The 26,360-nt window shown below is 40.8% G+C and overlaps 1 long non-coding RNA gene across 6 annotated transcripts in view; it reads left to right on the top strand.

Moving 5' to 3' along the window:
- LOC109369823 (uncharacterized) overlaps positions 1–26,360 on the top strand; it is a 340,039-nt gene that overhangs the window by 80,622 nt on the left and 233,057 nt on the right. For 5 of the 6 annotated variants that reach the window (XR_014886107.1, XR_014886109.1, XR_014886105.1 and 2 more), the window contains exon 2: positions 8,034–8,120. The exons of the other annotated variant lie outside the window; for it this stretch is intronic. This is a non-coding gene — a long non-coding RNA (uncharacterized LOC109369823). The remainder of the gene's footprint in view (positions 1–8,033; positions 8,121–26,360) is intronic. 6 annotated transcript variants of the gene reach the window in all.

Genomic DNA, 26,360 nt, shown 5'->3' with positions numbered 1-26,360 from the left:
CATGATACTAAAACCAGCAGTAACAATGACTTTGATGTGCTTTTATAAGCAGCTGGTGTAAAAATAAAGTGTGTAAGACTATGACTTTTCCACTCCATAATGGAGACACACCTGCCAAATTCACTACTACCGCAAGATTAATTAATAGAGTGAATAATTTTTTCTCTTTACTGTCATACCAGACTTCCTACTTCATGTAAATACAGAAGTAGAAAGGGTTGGTGGTTTTGTTGTTTTTTTGTTTGTTTGTTTGTTTTGGTTTGTTTTGGTTTTTGGTGCTGACTTGAAGAATACATACTTTAAAAAAAAATAATTCTGAAAATCCACTGGAAAGTGATACTAAGTGCCCTGCGTCAGGTATCAGCTAAAACATGTTGGTGTCTGGAGAGGAAAGAAAGTGCTGCATACTTTGAATGGCAAAAGAATTTTGTGGTTTCTGCTTAGCTCTGAATAAACCATCAAGGATGAGTCGTTCCTTACTGGCATGATTGATTATGTCATGAGAAAATGTAGTATGCCAGACAGAGATCATCTGTGATGCAAAGCAACCATGCAGTTACCCCAGTGAACTGCGTCAGCCAAAGGGGGAAGATGGTGAAGTTGCCATGGAATTTAAAGGCAGACTTGCGTAAGGCTGGACTGTGATCACAAACCTGTTCTGTTGGATAATTTGTGCTGCAGAAGAACCTGAATATTTATTGGTGTAGCACTGTTGTGGAATTAATAGGAGCCTTACTAGATGAGCTGCTTCCCAGTTTCATTTCAGTGTTCGTAGGATAGTCTGGAGGCAGTTCTGTTCCAGAACAGCTGGATGAAACTGGAGCACACAAAAGTTTTGTCCCTGGCAAAGGTGTTATGGTTTGCTCAAGACTTTCTTCCCTAATTAAATGGGTGTCTTCCTTGACTTTGATCTCATGAGTCATGCACCTAGAAACTACTTCAGTTCTGCAAGACATCCCTGAATGAGTCTTTCAATTTATTTATATCTTTAAGATGATTTAATACTAAGTTAATGATTTAGGGACCTATCTGATTCCCAGACAAGCCAGTTGGAGACCTCTCCCTGTCCCCATCTAACCAACTGGGTATAATACCTACTTACATTTAAATACCCGTTTACATTTCCACAAAAGAATTTATATTGCTTTCTAATACCTTGAATGCAGAGCTTTTTATAGATTATACCCCCCCGTTAATCCTTACTTTTAAATTTATTTTTTTTTTTTAGAAGTGGAACAGAAAACAGAGACCTAAACTCTTCAAATGTTAGGAGGTTCCAGCTTCAGGAACATTGAACACAATCTTCATTCTTTGGACAAAGACTGAACAGAAATAAACCCATTTTTAGGTTCCAATATGAACACATGGTAAATTCTGCTAAGATTAGTTGGTCTGATGAGTTTGTGATGTGGGAATAAGGCTGAAATCAAGAAAGGTAATTCCTTGCTTTCTACTGAAAAGAAGTAAAATTGATTTGTTGCTGATATTTTGGAGAGATTTGTTTTTAGAGACAGCAAAGAATAGCTCTTTCAGGCAGGAAGTCTTCCTTTTTTCCAGGACAAATCAATGTGTTGCTTCACCACTTTCTTTAGTGGACGGGGAAATGGCAGCCAGGCAGGACAGGAGTTGCTAAGTAATTCTGTCCTCAACTTTACAAACCTAATGCATAGAACATTCTTTTTTAAATTGGGAACTGCTGTTTTATAAAATCACTGGTGGCACATGTCTGCTTCATGAGAGAGTCTTGAGCCCTTGGGAATTTTAGAAGAGAAGCCCAGGCCTGCTTTGGCTGCTCATGCCACCAAGGCATCCAGCTGCACAGTGCCTACCTAGCACCTGCCTCGCGGGAGCTGTGGTGACGAGCATGGCTTCTTGGTGAGCACATATGACAGCAAAGATAATAATTAGCACACAGTCATGTGGTAGAGCATCCAACCCACACAAGGGACAGGCCGGAGCCATACCACCCACGAGGGATCTCCAAGATGATAGCTTAATTGAAAGGAGTTGCTCAAGCGTGTGCCACACCTGGCGCAGACTTAGGAACTTCTGCTCCAGGTAATGTTTTAACAAGTTGTTTTCCTTGTTCTGTTGTCACCTGAACCAGAAGATTCTGATGCCTGCTTATTGCATAGGCATACCTCAGTTTGTGCACCAAACCTATTTGGTTTTGTTTTGTGCTTTTTAAAAAACTGGTTGTGTTCATGTACTCAGGCTTCTTCTGCACTTCAGATCTCAGTACAAGCAGTAAATGGGAGGATGCAGAAGTAAATGGGAAGCCACCACGAGTGCATGGGTGAGAGGTGGAGTGTTTTACTTCATTCTTAAGAACAGACTCATAGCTGATCTCTCAAGCTTTGTCTCAAGTTTTGTGGAAAAAATGAAAATTGAATGTTAGTCTCCTAAATCTAAATTATATGGTATGATTTATGACAAGCACTGGAAGCCCACTTTAGCACAAAAAGCAGCAATCTTATCAGTGGAACACACCAAAGTAAACAACAACAAAAAGTATCCAAACAACTTGTATTCTTTGGAAGATGCCTTTGCCTCTTTTTCTTTCCTCCAGAAAGGGAAATCTGAGCACATCTGGAAGAATAAGTATTTTGAGGTACTTTGGATAAATTCAGATATTTTCAAATGACAGGTTCCCAGTCTTAATTAGAGTGGGCTGGAGCTTGAAATGAGTATGAAGTGCTGGGGCCCACAGATAGGCAAAACTTCACACCACCGTGTGCTGCAGGTGTGAAGTTACTGCTTTGGTGCTGTTAAGGTCTATGAAAGGACCTGTGGCTGAAAAGAGAACTGATGCCTTTTGCGCAACCTCCAGGATGGCTTCAGGATGTGACTCTCAAGAGATCATTGTGTGAAATGTGAGTTGTGGTAGCCAACAGGAAAGATCTTATGTCATTGTTGATCTAAACAAATGAATAAAAGCTGTGGGAGGTGGGATCTCCAGAACAAACTGGGGATCTTATCAAGTTCTGTAAGTTGTGAAACCAGGTGGCAGCCAGTTTCCAATATCTGGAGCAGATAATGTGAGCCCTCCCTGGGTGCTGTTCACAGTGTCACACTTTCAGACCTGATCTTACCCTGCAAGGTCAATGAAAGACACAATTTTCATCTGACATCATTGGGATTGATATTATCTCCTAATAGCATTGCATACGCATCTAATGAAAGGAAGCATCAAGCTGGAAGTTTGTAAAAGGCCAATTGAAGAGCTGATAATAAAAGTGTCAGATAGATACATGTGACTTGCTAAGGTTTGGATATCTGAGTGTGAACATCTGTATTTTCCTGATACCACTCTGAGAAGAGATCATCAACCATCACAACTGGCACAGCCTGTGCTGTGCCTGTGCTGACAGAGGGCAAGGTGGTCTGAGCCCCTGGAAGGCTGAGACTTATTTTCAGCAGGGGGAAGACAAGGCAATGTTTAAAGCAAATATCCTATTGTCATTTACCTGTTACTAGTCCTAGATGAAATTACACCCTTGTTTCTTAAGGAGAGCACACAATAGTGCTTCATTTCAGTGGCTTGCTGCACAGCAAGCAGGCTCAAAGGTAGGCTATATTCAGCTTGATCCCCCGAGGCCTAACCGCTCTGGGAAAAGTAAAGCACTGCTCAATGCTGCTGGTATTAAGTAGAGAGCCTACAGCCATCCAATGAAAACCACAAAGCAAAGAGACTGAGGAGGCCTGGTCACAGTCCCTATGTGTTAAAGCTGCAAAGTCTCCTTGCGCAGTTCTGTTGGATGTAAACAGCATTCCTCTGCTGTGGTGGCAAACGATGCCTTCCTCCCTGCTGGGCCTCGAGATGTAGCCAAAACTTGTTTACTCTATAATTTAGAGTTCATTGTAATCTAAATGGAGATTTTTTGCAATGCAAATGGGTCTGTACAGAATGTAAGACATTTTATGTATCGCTACTGTTTATTACAGCTATATAACTTATCACTTATCACATAGACTAGATTGCAAAACACAGCATTTCAAACACACTTTAACTCTCAGATTGTCACCAGTAACAGAATGTATTTTACTTATTACTCTTTCCCTCACAGTATTTTATGACAATCTGCAGAAACCTCATTTTGCAGGAAAGAATTCCAAGGAATAGAAAAAGTCTGGCATCAAGTGCAAAGGTTGTTTCTGGTTGCATTAAGTGGAAGGCATCTAATGGGTCTGTTTATTTGATTCCCTAAAGCATTCTATTGTACAGTTTGATATGCAATATAAGGGGAAGCTTGCTACTAACCCCAAAATTCAGAATGCTAGAAGAGAATCATAGAATCATAGAATCATAGAATCATAGAGTCATGGAATCACGGAATCATAGAATCATAGAATCATAGAATCATAGAATGGCTTGGGCTGGAAGGGACCTCAGAGATCATATAGTTCCAACTCCCTGCCGTGGGCAGGGTTGCCGTAATCTTCCATAATGATCTAATGCTGACATTAATAACCACAGTTCAGCATTGCTGGAGCAGTCTGCTTGACTCTTCAAAAGCCCAGCAGGTCAGGAACAGCACTGTTCATGGCAAGGAGAAGGGACTTCTCCTCTCTGGCCTGTAGGAGGTGATCTAGGTTTATGTCTTCTATAATGCACAAGTGTTGTAAACTGATAATTAGGCTCAATAAAGATGAAATTAAAATAGTGCCCCATGAGGTGAGATGAAGTGGTTAACGTTTCTTACACACCCCAACACTGGACCTTGATTCCCAGACAACACCCACCCTTCTCCAGGTGACATTGCTGATAAGTGACTCTCTTCAGTGAGGAAAACAAGTGATAAAGTGATAAATTCTTCAGTCGCTGTCAATGGAATGTCATGCCTCTTGTGCAGCTCAGAGATTAGAAATCTTTTATTAGTTGATTACAATTCTAAGTATATGCATTTGGGTTGTGTCTTAGAAGCCTGGTCCAACAAGCACTGCTGAACCACCCAGCTTCTCCTGTGTCCTGCTGCATCTGGGGTAGGATGGCTGCAGCCTCCTTCCAAGGAGGGTGGAGGTTGATAACAACACTGTGGTTGGGCTGATGCTGTGGTCAGCAGTCCTGCTCTGGGGACACAGTGGGACTATATGGCAGCTAGAGTGTCCTCAGCCCTTCCAGTGCCTCAGCTGCAGTACCAGTGCTATTGGTGCTGTGTGCCCTGGTCCTCCTGCAGCCCTCATCGCTGAGGCCATGGTGAGAACTGCACAGCTGCACAAGTGGTGGTGTGCTGGGATCTGAGCACCACAGGCATCCATGGAAATTCCTTCCAGCACACAAACCTGGATTCCTTCCCACAATAAAATGAGTAAGAAGATTAGGTTGGAGGTGCTTTTGGATTTTGGCCTAAAGTGGGATTGGGTGCATAGCTGAAGAATATGAGTGGATTGAGGAAGTGCTACCTCATCTACAGCCCAAATATGAAAAGACACTGCTGATTTTAGCTGAGTTGTCACAAGTTCACTCAGCAATATCAGGAGGGGTAAGAATGATCACCATAAGAGACACACTGATATAAATTCGGGCTGGATGTGACATTTTACTCTGCTATGACTAGTGTGCAGCGGTTTGATAGCACTGAAGTAATTTGAAAGTGTTGGCAACTAGTAGTTTGCATTTGACTATGTTATCTTAGGCTTCACCACTAGCAGAATTTGCATTTACACAGGTAGGTGGTAGGAAAGGAGCCGCCAGTACTGACTGTTCCATAACAGAAGTTCTTCGCCATTTGGGTTTGATAGGCAGTGCTCATTGGGTTAGTAGTGCTAGCAGCAGCATGGTTTCTTTCTTCTTTCTTTCTTTCTTTAAGCCCCCAACATCTCCAGAAATAATAGTCACCCTGCAGTAGCTGGTGTGAAGATGGTAGCAGTAAAGCTGTCAGTTTTGAAAATGCTGTTCAGGAACTTCCACCATTTATTTGCTGAATGATTAGCGAAACTGTCAAGGTGTAAAAGATTTGGAAGCAAACAGTCCAGCGTTCAAAGCCTCACGGCTTGTCACAAGAGCAGTTACAGTGCAGCCAAATCCTTGGTGATGTAAATAGCTGTCAACTCTCAGTTATGCAGGGATCACTCCATAACAGTGTTTGCCCAACCTTTTAGATAAGTGAGCCCATTGTTTTCAGTGCCAAGGCAGCTCCTGGATGCAGGCAGTGCTGCTCAGAACATTCTGCTTGCACCAGTTGTTTTCAGCACACAAATTTGTGAATATTAAGAGGAGAGAAAACGTCTCATGTTTTTTCCTCCAGGGGAGATCTATCGCTGTACAGAGGTCAGAAGAAATACTCCTGGCTGAAGTGCAGCCTGGTTCAGCACGGTTGCAGATTTGAGGGAGGACTGTCTGGCACTGATGGGACTCAAGTTTGCTGTTGTTCTTGGTAGCATCAAGCAGCATTTTCATGATCTCAGCTGAAAAGAGCCAGGTTGCCTCCTCTGCTGCTTGGCCTGTTTCTTTCTTCTTGTGAAGTGTGTCTAACATAGCCATGAACATAAATGAATATGTGCAACCACGTACATGTGTACAGGGCAGTCTGGATTAAAACATAAACTGAACAGGCCTTACAGTACTTTCTCCAAGAATCCAATTAAAAAAATACGCTTTCCATCACAAAGATGCTATCAACCCCAAAATGATGCTTTAAATTCCCAAGAGAGATCATTAATAGCGTTTCAATCAAAATTTGATTATAATAATCCTAAACGATTTAATACAAACCCTGCAGAGCCTTGTATTTTTTTTTAACTGAATGAAACTAATAACAATGCCATCATCAAAAAGAAACAAAAAAACCCCAGTTGATAATGAGGTAGTTTAACTCATTTCAGCTCAGACTTTCTAAACTAAGGGCAAATGTTTTCTATAAAGCTGCTCTTTCTGAACATCAGCATTTATGAAAGTCACATCTACTAAATCTGTGGGTCTTTCTCATGAATGTTTTATCTAATTCCAGCTTTGCTAGCACGTCAGAGGATTGTGCTTTTGGTAGGCTTCCAGTTGTCTGGTAGAAATCCAGTTGCTTATTCATGGATGAAATCTGAACAAGATGGAAGATACTGCAATGAGTGGAATTACCTTTCGGCTTTGATGAGCTGGTCTGGAACCAGAGGGAGAAACAAAATTCTCTTAGAGATGATATTCCCTGTCCAGCTTTATTTATTTCCTTTCACTCCACTCCATCCTTACGCTTTTCTCTGGGCAAACATACAAATATACAAGGGCTGTTAATATCGCTTCTTGGCTGAACATTAAATGCATATTTTCGAACACGACTGCTAACTCCTCCCTATCTTGCACCTCACTGATACGCCTGGATCTTTTGGCTCCGTGCCTGGGACTGTACATGTTTGTGGAATATCCCAAGGGAGATCCCGTCGAACTTCTTCTGTTCACATGACTCAGTGCTTGTTTGAAAGTGCCTGGTTTTTCAGCTTCTTTCTTTTAACATTAGAGTTTTGAAGTACATTTATTTTATTGGACTTTGGAGAACTTTGCTTCAAACCAAGCAATTCCATTTTGCCTGAGCGTGAATACGTTTGCTGGAAACCGTTGTGTTCATGAGAATACTGAGACATAATGGGTTGATAGACATTTACTTTAAAGGGAGAATACAAACAATGAAAATACACCAACCTTTAGCCTACAATCATTATGTGTGGTATCTCTGTCATAAATATAATGCCTTGTGCAGAGTTCAAGGCTCACATATTTGAAGTCTGAGAGATTTTCCTTCCCATCAGGTTAAGAAGCAAAATGTTAAAGTTGTAGCTAAATATAAGTTGTAGTGGTTTCTTTTTTTAAAGTTTGTTTGCTTTTAATTTAAAATATACAGAAAAACCTACATATAAGCTAGTCAACATAGTATATTTTTATCTACCATTGCAGTCTATATCACTTCTATATTAACTATCTCAAGCTAAAATATTCCAGACCATTTGGGCCTTAGTATAATGATGTTGTGATTTATTGCACTCTCAGTTTCCATCCAGCAGCAATTACCAGAAGAGCTGATAATGGTCTGCAATTTGTTTTCCAGAACTGGGAGTAGCTGCCAGCAACAGCCACTCACAGGGAAAGGCAATGGCTGTTTACCTGCATTGCTCAGTGGGACCAGGAAGGACAGGTCAGTGACAACCCTCTGAGAATACAGAATGAAATACCAACCAGTAGAACTGATAACAGCTGTTTCTTCCAAGATGGTGCAGTGGGACTCAACAGAATAAAATCTGACTTGATGTTAAAATGCTATAAAAAGATGAGACCCTGCTAAAATAATGGACAACGTGTCGTTCTTCCTCTCCTTCAGTTTGCTCATCGTGATTTGTTATTTAAAACATGTCCTTGATGCCATGGATCGAGTGATACACCCCATTTTTAAGAGCTTACAGTTCTATCTATTGGTGGAGGTTCCTTATAATGGAATTTACTGTAAGCACCTGTTATAGTTATATGGCGTCTTTATAATCCACGGGGTTAGAGTTGTTTCCTGTTTTGAACCGGTTTCTTGATGACCTTAGAGTCATTGTATTCAAGCTCCACGGATATTTTTCAGAATTTGAGCCTGCCCAACTGTGACAACTGTTTATCAGCTGCCAAGAGATGAGTTCCTGTGAATCTCACTGCAAAGGACAGATATTTGTCTTCCAATATAAGATTCTTTCGTATTTGGAACCCAATGGAAGCATTTGGGTTTCCTGAGCTATCAACAAGGTTAGTGTAGTTCTCTTTTGTAGGAAAGTGCTTACTGACAAGGAAAAAATAAGTTGACAAAAGGTGCCATAGCCTAGATCTTGGTAAACCTGCAAAAGTAGGATTTCAGCAGATCAACTGAGGACATCAGATAACTTCTAAATATTTGGCAGACTGAGAAAAAGCTTTTTGTGTTCATTAAGAAAAGGAAAAAGTCTACATTTTGCCATTGGAGGATGAAGTTGATTTTTAAAATTGCTGATTTTAACTTCTTTGTCTTCTGTCCCCTCTCCTGGTAGTTCTTGTCTGTTCAGACAGTGCTCTGGAGTGTAGTGACAGACCCCTAACCTCTGCTCAGTAGCTGGTATGTTGGAATAGCAGCCATATAACTAACGCTGCTATTGGAACGTAGTAAGTACTGATTATATTCTTCCTCCTTCATGCATTCTGCATTGGACTCAGTGCTTTCAGTTGTAGAATGGTAAGATAGATTTCTGCTGTGCATTATGTGAAGGAACAGTTAAATGGCTTGCTCTCATCAAAATGGGCCATATCTGTTCTTGTAAGATGGTTGGAAAGAGAGGAAGCATTCTTATTAGCATTCCCAGATCGCATGCTGAGCAGAAGGATCTGGTTCACATCGATTAGCAGAACTAAAACAAGGCACTGTAGTAACCAGAGGACTGTAGATGGCAAATGTAGGTAAATAAGGACTATCCATTATTGCTCCATTCTTCCCTCTGCTTTGTTTCACATGTATAGTTTTATTTGCCAGCATTCCCGCCTGCTCTCTCCAAAGTCAGTGGGATTCCTACTAAGTTTTCAGCAACAGGACTATCAGCAGTTGCAGGCACTGCAGTGCATTCTCACTTTGGCAAGGGTCCACAAGTATTTTCCCACCATCCTTCTCTCCTGTAGCAGCAGCTTCCCTTTTTTGGTGCTCATTTTACTCCTAAACACTTCTGAAAGTCACTTCTCAGCGAGTGACCAAAATAACCAGGTATTAGTTATGGCTAAGAACAAGGTCCAAAGTGTGATTCGTTATATTTCTTCAGTTCATCTAAAGTAAATAGGAACTTATCTGTGGGACTGTCTAGGTTTTGTACTTCTGTGATATCTGAAAACTATAGCTCAAGATCTCAGAGGAAACTTTGAACCTACTATACAAGTTTAAACAGGTTTGTGGCCTTTGGCTTTTTAATCTTTTCCTTGCTTCACTGTTAGATTTGAGTGATTGCCGAGTAGTGTAAAAGCCTAGAAATTGGATATTAATCTTGAAACTCTACTTTAGATTCTTTTCCCATAGAGGATGTCACACATTAAACCTTGCCTGTCCAGCTGGGCACAGAAGAAAGTTTTCACTTTTATTTTAACTCTTAATCACAATGAGAATAGAGGAAACCCTTGCATCACTTCACAAGGGTAGACACTGAAGCAGCAAAAGACCTTTATGGCTTATTCTCATAGAAATTACAGCTTTGTGCTCACATCAAACCTATCCAATAATGATATCAAAATGTTTTTCCAATCATAACTCACAAAAAATACATACTTATATTCTTATGTTAAGATTGTTAAGCTGTTCTTGAGGTGGGAAGAGATTATGATATTTCAATGCCCCAGCTGGCCTTATAGAATATATTAATCGCTTCTCTACTCTTTTAGTCTCTGTTGAATTTCTAACACCTTCTTGAAGAATCAGAGATCTGAATAATCATTCCATACGGGTTTATAATGTATAAGAAAGTTTGCTTCTGAGAGGATATGTGTAGGTTGCACCAAAAGTAATGCCTCTTATTAATTTCCATGGAAACAACACACCCAAAGAGTGCAAAGATACTATTTGACAAAGCAAATTCTCACCTACAAAACACAATTTTTCAACATAGACAACACCACTGGCTTTGTATTTTTGCCCTGAATGAACAAGAGCTGCATGCTGCGCTCATAAAAATCTGCACCAGCAGAGGTTTCCACTGTTGCTGTTGCCATGCTGAAACACAGCACTCACCACTTACTTTGCTTATATCCAGTGTTTGGTTTCCATAAATGTTCAGCAAGTGTCAATGGGTGCACTTTTTTTCTGCATGTAGGAATTCAATGACACATCTTTGCTTTATACACACTTCCATGTTAGATGCCATTTTGTCAGACTCTCCCTCTGCTGCCATCTGTCACACGGCAACAAAATGGAATGGAGTATTGGTGGGAGGGTTCAACATCTACTGCCATACCACCACCATCTGCCTCTGACGTCATGGATCAACAGAATAAGATAGGAGCTATTGCTTTCAGAAAAGTATAGTAGTGCTTTTGTGTTTTTGTAGAGGAATATGTAAGACTTAAGAGCATGCTATCAGAAAAAAGCTTCATATGAGAAGTTCAGCTCATAAGTCACATATGCTTTTGAAAACTCTACCTTGCCAGCCCTTTGGTTTTTGCCCACATACTTCCTTTTGGTTCAAGAATTTCACTCAGTACTCAGCACAGTACTGATTTCACTCAGTACAGTATTTGTCTGGTTGTCAGTTGATATGAAAATCAGACAAATAGAACAAATTAGTAATACAAGTTGTTTTTCCCATGTGTACACATATATAAACAATACTTACATTTATGCCCTGTAGCACTTTTTATCTTCAGCTGTGCTATATGGAGAAAGTGGTTAGCATAACCACACCTTGGTTAGTTAGCTAAATTTTATTTTTACCTCTTTATATAATTGACAGATTCATCCACAGGTGGATGCAGTATCAAGGGTCTCTTGAGAACTCCAGAGGCATTGAACGTACTCCAGCTTTAAGGATAACAACATAATTTTTCTTTCTGAAAGATTTTAAGATGTAAAGAACATAAGCTGTCACCAGTTCCAACATACTGAGTGGGCCCAGGTCAGACCCTGATGATAACTTGCAGCATGGAAAAGCCTGAAGTGACTTGTAGCTTAAGTGAGTGAGCCAAAATGAGAGTTCAGCCAGTGAACATCTTAAAGGTTATGTCTTCATCCAGTGCAAATCAGAGCTCATCCAGTACAGGTGGGGACTCCCATTTGGTTTCTTGATTCTGTGCTGATTTACACCATTTTTGTGTGACCTTTTGCTCCTGTCAGGCTTGCAAAATGCAAAATATATCTGCAAGTCTAATAATGTGGCTTAAACTGTTAATTACTGTACATACTTCTGGAAGATCTATAATATAATTAGCTGCTGTGAGTTTCAAGATGACAATGAGAGAAGATTTATGTGTTCCCTTTTTGCTCAAACGTAGTTTACTTTGATAAATACAATTCTGAGATAAGAATAAGCGCATCTTACCTTGGCCAATCTCTGCTGTGACACTGAGATATGTATTACATCTTTGCTCCAATTATTCAAAATAGTGTTCCTTTCCCTTTTTCTCTGATTGCCTTTTTAAGTGTACTCTACCACCCTTGCCAAAGGGGTGCAATTATCCCTACCTGATTTTGGGTGGAAAAGTTGTGTAAATGTACTGCCATTGTGGCAGCTTGGTGAATCAAACTTTCTGCTCTTACATAACTTCTTTCATTATGAGTCCCACCTGTTGTTTAGACAAGAAGATGACTGAAACCAGTGAGCAAGAGAGCTTTCACTGTCCTGGTGTTGTCTGGTCTCTTGCTGATGCCACACTGCCTAAGCTCGCTGCTGGCCTGCCCTTTGACGTCTCTAATGTCATAGCAGTGAGAATACTTCCTTTGTGTAAGACAAACGTTTGCCGTCTGTCTTGACATCATCTGTGCTTGGGGATCAAGATTTGCATCTTCTGCAGTGCCCCTCAAGACAGCAACACAACTGAATGCATGACTGAAGCTGATAAAAGCCCATTCTCCTGAAGCATACTTATTACTGAGTTCACTGTGTGAGGAGCACCTCTGTAACCTGCCAGCCTTTGTACTTGGTGTTGTTCAGCTCAATGATTAGAAACAATACTAGATGCACTTTTGATAAACTCTTTGTTGGACCTTTAATCTCTGCACAGCTGTGCTCATTTGAAATGTGAAAGCAGACAGTGTGCCATGCAGCACTGCATGTTGGTTAGGCGCTGACGAGAATGACAAAGAAAAGATTGTGACAGCAATAATAATCATGATGATGGTAAAAGTAAAATGATGTAACAGGAAAATCTCTCATGTTACATTTACTTGGTATTAGCAATTCAGAGAAAAACTCAGGGTTGAGTTGGGAGTCCATCCCAAAAATGGACTGGGAAACAAATTCCCAGACAGCAAAACTAAAAGTATAGTTGTTATTTATTTAATTACGAGGCTGGTTCTTTGAGGAAAAAAAGGAGACAGTTCAGATTTTAAACTTGGAAGTTGCCTGAAGCACAGACAGAGCTAAATAGTGGTAACATAGAACTCTGGGTTTGATTCATTGTGGATATAAGGGAAGTAAACTCTTGCTTCAGCCATTTATAACAGTATTCCTACTTTTTTCATGAATGTTTCCCAAATCTCAGAATTTTTATCCGTATTTAGAAAGAATTTAAGTGGCTTTTAGAATTAGACCTAATTAATGTTCTTCTGCTGATTTTGGTAGGATTTTGAAAAAAAAGCAGAAGATAATGAGCTCTAATCACTTTATTTTCTGGATCATTCTTATGATAGTAATGCTGCTCTCCCTAAATATTACAGGATGATCTGGGACCTCATCCAACTCATGCTGAAGTCTTTCCACTCAAATAGGATCCTTGGAGAAAAAAATTACAGCTGATTATTCAGTAAATACAATGCGTTATCTGTTACAGGTCTTTCATTTACTCTTACATTTGTTCCAAAGCATGGTACAAGATGCTTAAGAGAACTGCAAAGTATTACAGGCCTAAGGTTGAATTCTACCCTTCTTATTCTATAGATTATTTTTTTTTATTAATATAAAAAAGGAGCAGGAAATTTATGAAAATGCAGGCCATGTCAACACAGTTCAATTTTTCAACTTGTCATCTTGTCGCAGTTCTAACGGGTAGAGCCTGAAGAAGGCCCTATGGCCAACTTGTCAGATCTAATCTTCCCTTCTACTCTTAGCGGATATTTTATTAACACTTTTTAAGACTGTTTTTTATTTATTTTGCAGTCTATGTGCTGAGGCAGCAGCCAGTTTGTTTTTCTTCATCTTCCTCACACTTTCTCTCTTCTTGCTTTCTGCTACGAGAGAGGAGTTGGCTTTTCTGGCATCCGAGTCCACAAATCACAGCAAAAAGTGATCGTTGCAGTTTTCATAAATGTGGTGTTACTTGAAAATTATAGACTGCAACTGCTTATTGCAGTTCTGTACTATGGCTGTAAATTGGGCCCTGTATCTTTCTGGTGACAGTCATTCCTGCAACAGACCTTTTAGGAAATTGGAAGGGAAATTAAACAAGAGCAAAGGGTAGCTTTCTTTTTATCTTTGACATGCCTTCCTGAAATCCTTATCTATCATATTCAGGCAGAGATGTTACTGAATTGGTGGTGAATTTAGATGTTGGCTGTTTCTGAATCTGCAGCCTGCTGATCCTGCACACCCTTTGAGGCAGATCTGTTGACAAGGCCTACACGAACATGAAATGTTATGAGTGATAGACCAGGATGATGTGGCACCAAGGGAGTGCATTATTTCTCCATATTCAGTATTCGTTCATTTATAGATCAGCTCTCTCAAGCCAGTTAAAAAGGATTGAACTGAACATGCTATCGCCACAGGTCGGGAATGATTTGCAAGAAGGTTGAGTGGTCAGAAAAGGAAGGTTACACGATGACTTCATTTCTCTCTTGCATGGGAGACAGAAAAATGTACTGAACTCTCCATTGTCCCCTTTGCTGGCTGCCAGGATCATGTAATAATGGCCAGTTCTGCCTGCATGGTTACCCACTCTGTACAGGATAGGCATTGCTGGAGGCGGAACTGTGACTGCTCACCCTGAGCCAGAACACAGGATGGTTTAGTGGGCATGGTGATGATGGCTTCAATGGTTGAATTAGATGATCTTAGTGGTCTTTTCCAACTTTAATGATCCTCTGATTCTATGGTAGCTGGTGCACCAAAAATTAGTGAACTACTAATACTACTAATGTCCCCTTCCTATCCTCTGTGAGGAAGGGAACTGCAAACGCAAGATGCACTTCTACAGCTCCATGCCTGCTTGAGCTGATGCAGCTTACTCAGAGCCCTATGTGGAGGGATGTGCCCAGTCCTAATCCAGCCCTGCAGTCCTGGCCTTCCATCAAGTTTGGTTTGATGGGAAGGCTTTTCACCTAGCCTTACCTTTCTCTTCAACACAGAGCTCACCTCAAATGAACTCTGCGTTGACACTCACGGAGGTGAAAAGCTTCTGTCTAGAAAGGACTTTTCATTTCTGTGTTACAGAAGAACACGTATTAATTCTGGCTATGGCAGTTCCTCTAGGCCCACACCTCTGACACACCCAATATAAAGAGAGTTGAAACAAGCACTTACCTCTAGGGGTGGGAGGGGTGCTCTGTTTTATCACCTTACCGCGCCCCAGATGCAGTCCTGGCTTCCCCCAGGCCCTGCAGGAGAACCAGGGTCTTTCCTTTTGTGTGGTGAGGGCCACGCTGTTGTTCCTCTCCTTTAGCAGCCTCTTGTTCCATGATCTCTGCTGCAAGAAGATGGTCAGATACAGTGCACCTTCTCTCACATGTCAGCGAGTATCAGCCAGTGCTGCAAGTATCTTTAGTCATGTATTTAACATCCTCACACGTCTGAAACCAAACCAGAAAGCTGACCTTGAAACACCTGTACCTCTCCAGAGCTTCTGGTGTAGTTGCCAGTGGAACAATACCTAACCCAAAATACAGAATGACAAATCTGCAGGCACGCCTGGTGAGAACTGGCACAGATCATAGTTTTGCTTAGCACTCTGCCAGGGCAGTCTTTCTCACTCCCTTTGCCATGCTTAAAGGGATACGAGCAAGTTAAAAGACACAGTTAAAAGCATTGATTTCCTCATCTTTTCTGTGAGTCTTACTTCTGGTTATTCTGAATAATAGATCCTCAGAAACCAAATTAGCTTTTGATCTTTAGCACCTCATGTTTACTTTTCACTAAGCTGAAACAAGAAAAAAAACCTGGAACTCAATTTTACTTTTGTCTGTCCCCTATTTGTTTTCACATATGAGCACAGTGCAGCAATGTTCAGGCTGTAGATGATGCCAAGGAAAACTGAAGTCCAAACCAAGAAGCTGCGTTCACTGGAATTTAGAAAAACAAATACAGAACACTTTCTGTTACTCATTTTATTTCATTTTTAATAAATTTATATTTCAGGTCAACTCAACCTGACAGTATTTATCTAAATAAATGTACAACATTATGGAAATGAGAGCCGAACCCTAAATCTGAGGAGGAGGAGACTTTGATTAGTATTTGGCTAGGAAGAAGGAAAGCTTCTAAAACAATGGGACTTGAAGGCCTTGCCGTATTTGCACTGAAGTGGGTATAAATTTTATGAGTGACTTCGAAGGAAGTGGATTAAGACTCTAAATTGGAGATTCTACATTACTTTATAACTCTCATGCAAATCTAGTATTTCTAGCTAACTTGGAGAGCTAGCTGGAGGGGTTATTTGGAGTTGCCTTAAGTCTATATGCTGCTAAATGATTTACTGGATATCTAGATACCTATAATCCTGGAATTAGACCTACTGGGATATAAATCCCTGAAGTGCACAAGCAGTTAAATAAGGACTAAAAGGAAAAAGAAAAACCCATCTAATCCTTTCCACGCTAAGGTATATAATAGCACAAAATTGGAAAAATCCATCTTCCACACCGAATAAAGAGTGATTACAAATGAAGGCAAGAACATTATGCAAAAGTATTAGGAGCTTGCAAAGTACTGTGATCAAATAAAGCAACAAACAATTCCTGAAATAAAGGGAAACTTCATAAATAAATAAGCAGAGTTCCTTTTGTATGCTCTTTTTCAAAAATCGCAGTGAACCCTGTTCTGTACCTTTATTGCAAAGTTGTCCTGTTTTTTGTGCCAGGAGAGCATATGTGGAGCTCTCCTTAGGAGAGTGAAACCATGGGCTTTGAAAGTGCTACATACTCGGAGCAAACACTGCCTGTGATGGAATTAGCTGTCTGCCTCCAAAACCTGTTTGGGGCAGGAGAAAAGTACCTGAGGAGTGGCCCAACAATCAGGCCTTGTTGGTGTCCTTGTTGCTCCAGGTGAGCTGAGAGCATAGTTCTCATTTCAGACAGCCAAACTCAGGAATGAGGTCTCCAGTTCTTGTTGCACTGTGCAGGAGGTGAACTGACTTCACACGCTCTGAAGGGGTAAATGCCATTGCATGAGGGTAATGGATTCAAGAGAACTTATTTGGAAGGACCTCAGCATGAGTGAGTGCTGATACAAAATACTGCACAGTGCTGAGTAAACTGTGAGAAGAAAAAGTAAGTTTAAGCTTATAGAATGGTCTGCACAGCAGCTGCTGAAAGGGGGCAAACGATGTTCATTTCATCTAGTGAGTGAGACAGTGTGCAAGGCAGCATCTCTGAGAACAAGGGTTATTGTATTCACTGCAGTTATCCGGTGGGAAAGGGAGTAATGTGCTCCCATCCTAATTCCTGAAGTGTTCCTGGAAGAGCCAGCTGATGAACTGACTGTGGTACTTCCTATGCTTTGTCTGGTCATTCTGAAATTGATTTCACAAATATTTCATGTGTGTCAGGTGGGCTGATGAGCAAGAGAAGAAACCTAAGAACAATTGATCCTACCCTTGCTCTGCTATACATCCTTCTCACCTTAATATTGCAGGAGTCGGGCTGCATCCTGCAGTCCTGGTGTTTGCGAAGTGATTAGAAGCAATTCCCTCAATAAGATCACTTGTATGTGAGTAGTGATATACACTGCAGGATCTGGGCCTGCAGCGCTACTAAATGGATGTGATTTTGTACAAATAGTCACATTCACACGCAGTGAGTGGATGGATTACTTTGATCATTTAAGAAAATGAACAGAGACAGGTAATTAGTTGTGGCTAGTAAATATTTGCCCAGTATTCACAAGTATGAGCGGATCATGGTTATTCTGCCTCTGGGGCTATCTTTGCATAATTTCCTTTGTTTGGTAACATAATGTGCATTCCAGACTACAGGGAAGAGTGGTATAATCCCTTTGTGGGGGAACCTGTGTGTTTGCTAACACCCCTGTGCAGTTCGTGGCTGCTTTCTGCCCACTTACCTGGTGCTGTGTACCGGTGAAGAAGCAGCAGAGGACACCTGCCCATTCTGGGAGCCAAAAGTATGATTTGGCCAAATGAGGATTGCTAAAACCATGTGCTTCCCAAACCACTCTGAGTCTCAATGCAGTTGCGTGTGTTTTGCCCTTCAACAAACTATTTCTATTAGTGTGTTGTGGAGTCAGCATTTCCCTCGATAAATCTTATTCTACAATAGGCCTTACTGAAGCAGAGAAGTTGCTGGGCTCCCAGACCAGTTTCTCACATCCCACATCTGACGTGCGCGTCCTACGCTGGCGCCTTTGCCTTACTCACCAGGGCCTGGTGGAGCCCAGAGGACATGCAGCAGTTCCACCGCTGGCTGCAGCACTTCTGAAACCTGCTGTTGGTCAAAAGAGCTTCCTTGGAGGTTTTTTTTCCCTTGGAGATTCATGTTTTAAGTGCTCCTCCACCAAATACCAAGGAGAGCAGGCAGATAAAGGTTAAGCTTCCTCTGCATTCCACCAGAGGTCCCAGCTGGTCTTTCTCTTCCAGCAGCGACCCTGGGGCAGAAGGCAATGCTTTTTATTTCCTCTCACATATGCAAAACAAAACCTTAATCAGACTTGATATAGCAGTTCTTCTCCATGTGTAGTTCAGGGGGTTTTCCCTAAAAATTTCACTGGATGCAGCGTGGCCCAGAACTTTCTAAGCACTTTGGCTGGAATTCTATTCAAAGTTTTATCGCAGGGCTTTGCATTTGGACAAATTTCACCCCTAGTTTCTATTTCACCTATATTACAGATTTTTATGCCAGCGGGAATCATTTTAATAATCTTGGCTGATTCCAGAGGATTTCAGTTGGTGATCCCAGCATTGCGGTAGAGCTAGAGCGCATAGTTCAGCAGTACATTTGACCTTGATTTAAAGACTGCTGTGATAGGGAGTTTGTCCTGGATAGTTTACTACTGGCTGTGGCTTGTTTCTATGGATCAACTACCTGGCTTACAGAATCTGAGCCTTATGGGAAGAGGAAGCAAAATCTAATGGTGTCTCTCTCCACAGTTCCCGTATTAACTCAGGCAGAACTAAGGACTGCAAATGTTGAGATGTTTTGTTTACAAATCAGCGCACAAATATTTTCAGAATTTCAAAGAAATTTTACATTAAAACAATGCACCCTGAGTGCAGGATTTTTTTTTTTTCTTCCAAGTATTTGCAGTGAAGTTCCTATATGCTATGCAATGATGTAACTTTTTGGCACTTGAAGTATTTCTTTTTATTCTTGGAGGCCTCAACCTGGGAAACAGTGAGGTTGAAAGATATTAATGCTGTTTAGCAAGCCAACAGAAAACTAGAAGTTAACAATAAAGATGTAGATTGTGCAAGCTGAAAAGGCTTCTTGGAGCTACACTGGTTGTGCTGCAGTCAGCCTCTGCTAGTTAGATCTGTGGAGTTCCCTGGGACTGCAGTGGTCAAAGCCTGTGAGCTTATTCTTCTGAAAGTTTCCTGAATCCATTGCTCTCATTTCTTTGTTGAGAAATGAGGCCCCAGGATGCAGATTTCATGCCTTGCTGTGCACTTGTTTGCTCAGTACAGGAGCACGTGGCACATGCTGCAGAGCAGTGCTCTTGGCCTTTGCTTAATCATTAGCAATAGCATTTTGGCAAGTGGTAAGCTTCAGGTAACATCACATTTTGCCTTGCCTATTAATTTAAACTATTGTAGAAGTGTTCTTTGGCTCACATAATGAAGGGCTCCTTGGCCATTTGCTGACTCTGAGCCATGAGAGCAAGCTGGCACTGCGGTCATCTTTCAGCTGTGCAAACAGGGAGCAGGGCACCAGAAACGGGCAGCATTAGACAATGCAAGTTAAGGACCTGGGATGGTGAAATGCAGGTTGTCCACAGCAGCAATCATTTTCATTGATCGTTTCCTTCTTTTTTTCCTTCTGTGTCTTATCGAAGTTCAGAAGGGAAGCTTGTACTAACAAGCATGGTGAAGAAATCCTGATCACCTGGAGCCTAAATTAGTATTTGTCCATTTATTTAAGGTTTTGCTTGTGGATCAGGACAATGATTGTATCAATAGCAATTGATTTGCCATTAATATCTGTAACAGCTGCTAAACCACTGTGAACTTGTAGATGGGATAACTGGTATAAACCTGGCCAAGTGCCATTTGACTTCAGCAGACCTCTAGGAGCTGTCACCAGGAGGTGGCTGGGAGCACGGGAGCGTTCTGCAGATGCTGCTACTGCTGCATCTGTATGACATGCAGAGCCCTTACAATGGAAGGCAAGTAGCAAATGGTTTCCAAGTAATAATTTTCTCACGAGTTGCAATGAAAACACAAAATCATAGAAAACTTGTAATTATAGAAAATTATCTGGAAAAAAACCCAGACACAGGCCCCATTTTGACTGGATCAATCATAATGACTTTGGGAAGTATAAGCCTGTCCTCTGCTTTCTCACTGTTTTTTACTAAGCGAAGAATTGTTCCTATCTGAAAAGTGCAACTATCCAAACTTCAGCACTTCAAGTTTCTTTGAGTTTCATTGGCAAGAAATAAGAGAAAAAAATCAGTTCCTCTATAGTTTCATCTCATCACCTAGATATTGAATATTTCAGTATTAGGTAATATTGGTACTATAATCTGTGTTTTTAGTAAACAATACTGTACATATTATGTAGGGTACTTGCCATTACCATGCTTTCACTTACTAATACAGTTGATGGCTATGATTATAGTAGCGAATATCTGAGTCAATAAATGATGCTAATTCACTTTTAATGAAATGTAAATGTCAACACAGTGCATACAAACACACATATATACTCAGTGAAGTTTCTAGGTCAGAAAAGTGTGTTTACCAAAACTGACTGGTAAAGGAGAGAAAAATCATCTTCTTGTGGAAATAAAAAATCAGAGGAAAAAAAAACAAAACCAAACTTCTCCTTTGCGTTTAATTTCAGGACTGAAGTTTGTCTTGGGTAGGAGCAAGATTTCATTGCCTCTCAAAATGTTCACTGCTGGCAATAGATAGCTTTATCCTTAAGTTTCACAAGAGAAGTCCCACTGACACCAATGGAACTGTGGTTCAGCTCAGTGTCTGTTGGCCCGTGGGAAACAGTGCAGCTCTTCTGCAGATGTGATTATCTCTGACCCATTCAAATGACAATAAGTGAGAACTTTCTCAAGGCTCCAAATATTTCCATCTGGTAGAGGAAGGATGCTCTTGAAGCAGGTGTCTTCTGGCCTTTTCAACTCTTGGTGGCCAGTCTCCAACTGGCTAAATGGTGGGACTATTCACATAGTAAGGGGAAACTTCCCTGCATGCACACTTCCTTTTACAACTAATATCCATGCTACAAAGAAGCTGTCTGAGATATTGCAGTGTGTTTCAGATTCAACTCTTCATCTAGAGAAAAAGTTTCACAGAGGTATTTGCTGCCTATTTCATCTTAAACAGCACGGAAGAGCTGGCTATCATTTCTACTAAACTGAAATCAGTAGTCCCAGGGCAGTGTCTTCTGTTTGTTTTTTCCTAACCTGAAAAAACCATTATGCCATAGCTTTACTTCTTTGTTTTTGCTCTTTCATTTATTTTTTTCCTAACAGCGACAAGCTGTAAGCACAGGTGGCTGCTGTGGTTATTTCTGCTGATAGCTATTGACCTGCCAACTAGTCATTCCCTTGGTAATAGTAAACAGGTTCCTAATGGTTAAACTTCCTTCCATTTAAATTCTGTAGTCCAAAAATAATCTAGTATTTTATTAGCCAGGGAACATATTATTAAACACATACATCATTCTTACCAGAGTGTACCTCTGTAAACCTAAGTAGTTTTAAGTCAATATTTTAGGTTTTGTTGTTTTTTTTTAATTTTTTTTTTTTTTTTTTAGGATAGGACTCCAAACAATGGAAATTAAAAAGTGAATTGAGTGATTGGTATGTAAGTCGAAGTCCTGGGAGCTAGAAACTGTACATGATTTTGACAGTGTGTTTAAAACTATATGAGAAAGAGTATCTGATGAGTAGCAGACTCCTTGCTGGCTCTGATAGACTCAGAAATCAATAGTTGATTTCTGGGAGTTTATTTCTCTGGATTATCTCGGTTTACATGAGATATGACACCTAGATTTTTTATTTTTTTTGCTATTTACAGTACTTGTTTAAATTGTAAAAATCCATTACACTTTCTCAGCAATTGAAAGAAAGGGCATCAGCTGGATGACCCGTTGAGTTTCTTGATAGGAAACTATCAGAGTTTTCATGTGTTAATGTGATCTGGGAAAGACCCCTCCTTGTGTAGCCAAACCATATGGAATTTATATCTCTGTCAGTATATGGGAAAGCAACGTTATTTATTCCAGGATATGGAAATGCTCTCATTGACTTTCTGAATCTTTGTGAATGAGTGTTAGCGCTGGCAGAGCTGACAGGCCGACAGCGCAGGCTGGGCCAGCGCACGAGCCAGCAGGCTCTGGTCAAACTCTTGCACACACTGCTCTGCCAAAGGACTTCAGGCTTCACCTCCAACACCCTTGTTTTTCCATTACTAAGACTTTCCTAAGCATGCAGAGCCAGAGAGGCACATTTGCACATGCCTGCATGCCAGCAGGCACGCTGTGTCTCTGCAACCAGGAAGCACGCCTGGTTTTTAACAATGGCCAGAGCTCTTCACCTTTGTTTTTCATCTGAGTTAATCTGAGCCACCTTACCTAATATCACTTAGGTGACCTAATTCATTATTTAAATGAACTGTAGCTGGCCAGTGTATTCAAATTTCCTTTTCCCGTAACAATGGGAAACGACAGCTTTACTTTTCCTCTTGTTGCCCCAACTGGATGTGTCACAGGGATGATCCTGTCCTGTTGTGCTCTTTTAGAAATGTTGGTGAGATCAGTCTTGGTGGCCCCACTACCCTGGACATGCCACTGCATGGCTTCAAATCACTAAGTTATTGGTTGTGAGAACTTTTCCCATCAATGTGGCTGCTGCTTCTCTTCAGTGAAACTCATCCCCTTTGGTTTTCAAAACACGTTCCTGCCATGCTTTAGAGGAGCTGTGTTTTTCTATTTTTAGAAATTTTAACTAAAAAAAATTATAGCAAAATGGGGTTTTCTGGGTTGTTCATCTCTTGAAATAACTTGAGGTCACAAATGGCTTCTCTCTTGTTTCTCAGTGGAGAAGGCGGCTCAAGGGGAAACTATCTCACCTTTCAAACCCATGTAGAACTCAGAAAGTGTATTTCTCATTTTTTAGTATAAAACCAAACTTTTCAGATCACACAATGTCTTATTTTGAATAATGAAAACCAACTTCAGAATGCAGAGAACTAGAGAAGAGCAGAGGCAGAGGAGGGACTCTTTCAGAAGCAGTGTCCTTGCAAGGTGTTCCAGCAGTGGGGATGTTCCTCCTGGAGCCATCAGGTAGCTCTGTTTGCCACTGCTTTTCTTGCAGGGTCCCTCACAGCTGACTTGGGGAAGGCAAACACAGTGTTGAATTGCATCATTTCTTTAAAACTGCTGGGAATTGGTGAGCTGTGGGGCACCCAGCACGGCTCATTAGCCTGCCCTGATATCTTAGCAGCAGCCTGGCCAGACCTCTGCTCTTTGTGCCTTTGCTGTGCCCCAGACACCACAGGCACAAATAATTTTTGAGAAGTCTGTGCTGAAGTTTGATTTCATAAATCCCTCTGATAAGTGCAACAAAAGAACAGGAAAGATCCCTTTAGTGGCTGAGCCATCTTAAATGAACAGAATGTTTTACAATTAACAGTCAATGGCTCACTTTACATGCACAGCTTTACAGAGAACAGAGTGAAAAAATACTTCTCAAGCATTCAGATAGGCCTTTGTTTTAAAGGGTTACAGAAATGCTGTTATGGCCACTGACCACCAGCGACGATCATAAGGCCGTACTGCTCTAGGTCACTCACAAAATGGTTGCCAATATTTTCTGTGCAAACTCCCTATTGATTGCATAAATACAGTACAGTACCCGTGAGGTAGTGTTGACCTGTCACATAGTAAAGATGTGGCAAGCCCCATAATTCATTACCAGTTGGAAATAGAACATCATTGGAGAGATAAGGATAACAATGACTTTCCATCCAATGATAAATTACTAGCAGCTGCATTATTTTCCCTCACTTATATATGGCTCTCTTTATTGAATTTAGCTTGAGATAAATAAATGATCTGCCAGGAGCCTGGTTAATATTACTTCTCTGGGACCCATTTCAGGCCCAACTAGGCTTTTGCTGATAATATCTTTAAGCTTTTCAGTAGGGAGAGACATAACATTTGTTTCTGACAAGAACCCTATGTCGCCTTATCTGTTTCATTTGAGAGGCCGTCGACCTCAGCTTCTTTAGTTAAAATGAGAGCTTTACTGTAGAGGCTAAGTTCTTGAACTTGACTCTCTTCTTACAATGGGATTATATGTCCCGGTTATAAATTTGAAGCCACACATGATATACAGTTATTCTTAGCATTTCCTGTTGATCTCAGGGTGGTATTGATTGCCCTGCTTTTGAATCTTTCTTCTATTGGTTTGTAGATTCCATCTTTTTTATATTATTATTTTTCACTGCACGATAATCTGTGAGCTTGTCAATGCACGCTTAGATTTAACTTCATGCATTTGTTCCATTTGAAAATGACAGCATTTTTTCACCATCTTTCCCTCCTCCTTCCTCCTTAGGAAGACGCCAGCTTAACAAACACAGATCCACTTGGTTAAAAAATAAAAAGACTTGTGTAAGAACAAAAGATTAACTCTTTCTGTGACTCAGCATGCCCAGGAAGGATCCTGAATGCCTGAGATTTTTTAATTACCATTAATAATTGATGTGCTGTTTCAGTGGTTCTGGCCTTCGCAGATCCTATTGGAAGAGATGAGGCAGAGATGGGACGGAGCAGAGGTATGAGGCAGCAGGCATAATCAGCCTGTGCTGTTGTGTTACAATGGCCGTTTGGATACCTCGAATGTGGTATTTTTGTTAGTTCTGGGAAGCCCTATCGTCAGCTTATAGATTAAAATCAGACAGTTGCCATTTTTCATGCAGTGTGAATTAGAGAAAATTAAACTGGACCACTTCTGATAAATCCTCTCATAAATAAACTAGCTGGTAGTGTTAAATAGAAGTCCAGCTACAGTTCGAATCCCATCTCAGAGAACAAAGAACACGTTCTGTCTGTTTTAACACTCTATCATCATTATTGTTATTTATACTATAGCAATGCCTGAAGGCTCCAGCTGAGTTTGGAGCCCCCATCTGCTACAAGCATAATGAGGCTTGTGCAGAGAGCTTACAGGGGGAGCAGACAAGATAGAAAGAGGAAGGGAAAGCACTGTGATACCTTCCTTCACCTTCTGCTTTCCAGCTGGGAAACCGAGGCACAGAGAAGGAAGATAGTTTGCGCAAGGCAAAATCTTTAGCAAAGTTGGCAACTCCCAAGCGATCTTGTGGGTTTTTGCCTTGATTTAAATCCATTTTCTGCAGATTTTTTTTTTTTTTTTCTGGAGGGTCACCTGTCTCTTTTATGCTTTCCCACCGAGCAAAAGTTAGAAGATAAAATAGGAATATGATGATAAATCTGTTTTATCTGATGTTGGAAGAATTTGTTGTTAGGAGAAAAGGCACACCCTAAATAGCATCCTGCATAGATCTGTGTAAGAGAAGATCTAATCTCTGTGTGTACTCATTTTAATTTGAAAAATATCATCTTGAATGTAAATAAGGAAAATTTGCCCTTTTATATAACAGGAATAGTTTTGGCATGTACTGATCATTTCCCACGTCAAATCAGAGATATTGCACAATACTCCTAAAAGACATAGAGATTAATATTTATTAACTCAGAGCAGTGGAGCACTCACGTGACCCACTGTCAGCCACAACCATTTCCTGTTTTCTAGAGGGACTGACAGCATCTTCTCACCACTAATTATTAGCTAAACTCTTCAGAAATTAATTTCACATGCAATCACAAACACAGCCAGCAGGAAAAAAAAAGGGGATGGCGGATATCAAATGTATTATTTGAATGATGATATGTTTTCCATTTCTACCGTGCTGCCATTCTCATGTTTCCCCAAGTACCCTGTAAGTATCAGGATGATATTCACACGTGCACACAAAGCCCAATTAAAGAGGCTTCATGCAGAGCTTCACACACTGACTGGATGAACTCCTGTGCCCTTGTGTGTGCACCACGTGCAAGCGAAGGGGGACTGCAGCAGGATGCTTGTGTTGCACCCTGAGCCAGCTGGGACAACATTTACAGGGGTGTTTGAATCCACATTCCAGTAGCTTTGTCATCAAATTACTTTATTTCCCCACGTTTTCTGTGTGATGCCCTGTTTGAGCCTGGAGGTGTGTTTGCTTCTTGGTAAAGCCATCAGGCATCTCTCAGCTCTAGTGCAACTGTGTCACTTCAGTGGGTAAATGCAGCCTCTCTGTTTTGTGAGCCCAGAAACCA

Source organism: Meleagris gallopavo, chromosome 13 (genome assembly GCF_905368555.1).
Source record: "Meleagris gallopavo chromosome 13, MGAL_WU_HG_1.1, whole genome shotgun sequence".
In the NCBI taxonomy this organism is placed as follows: Eukaryota; Metazoa; Chordata; class Aves; order Galliformes; family Phasianidae; genus Meleagris; species Meleagris gallopavo.
The sequence above is the reverse complement of the archived record's forward strand: the minus strand, read 5'-3'. Positions and strand labels throughout refer to the sequence as shown.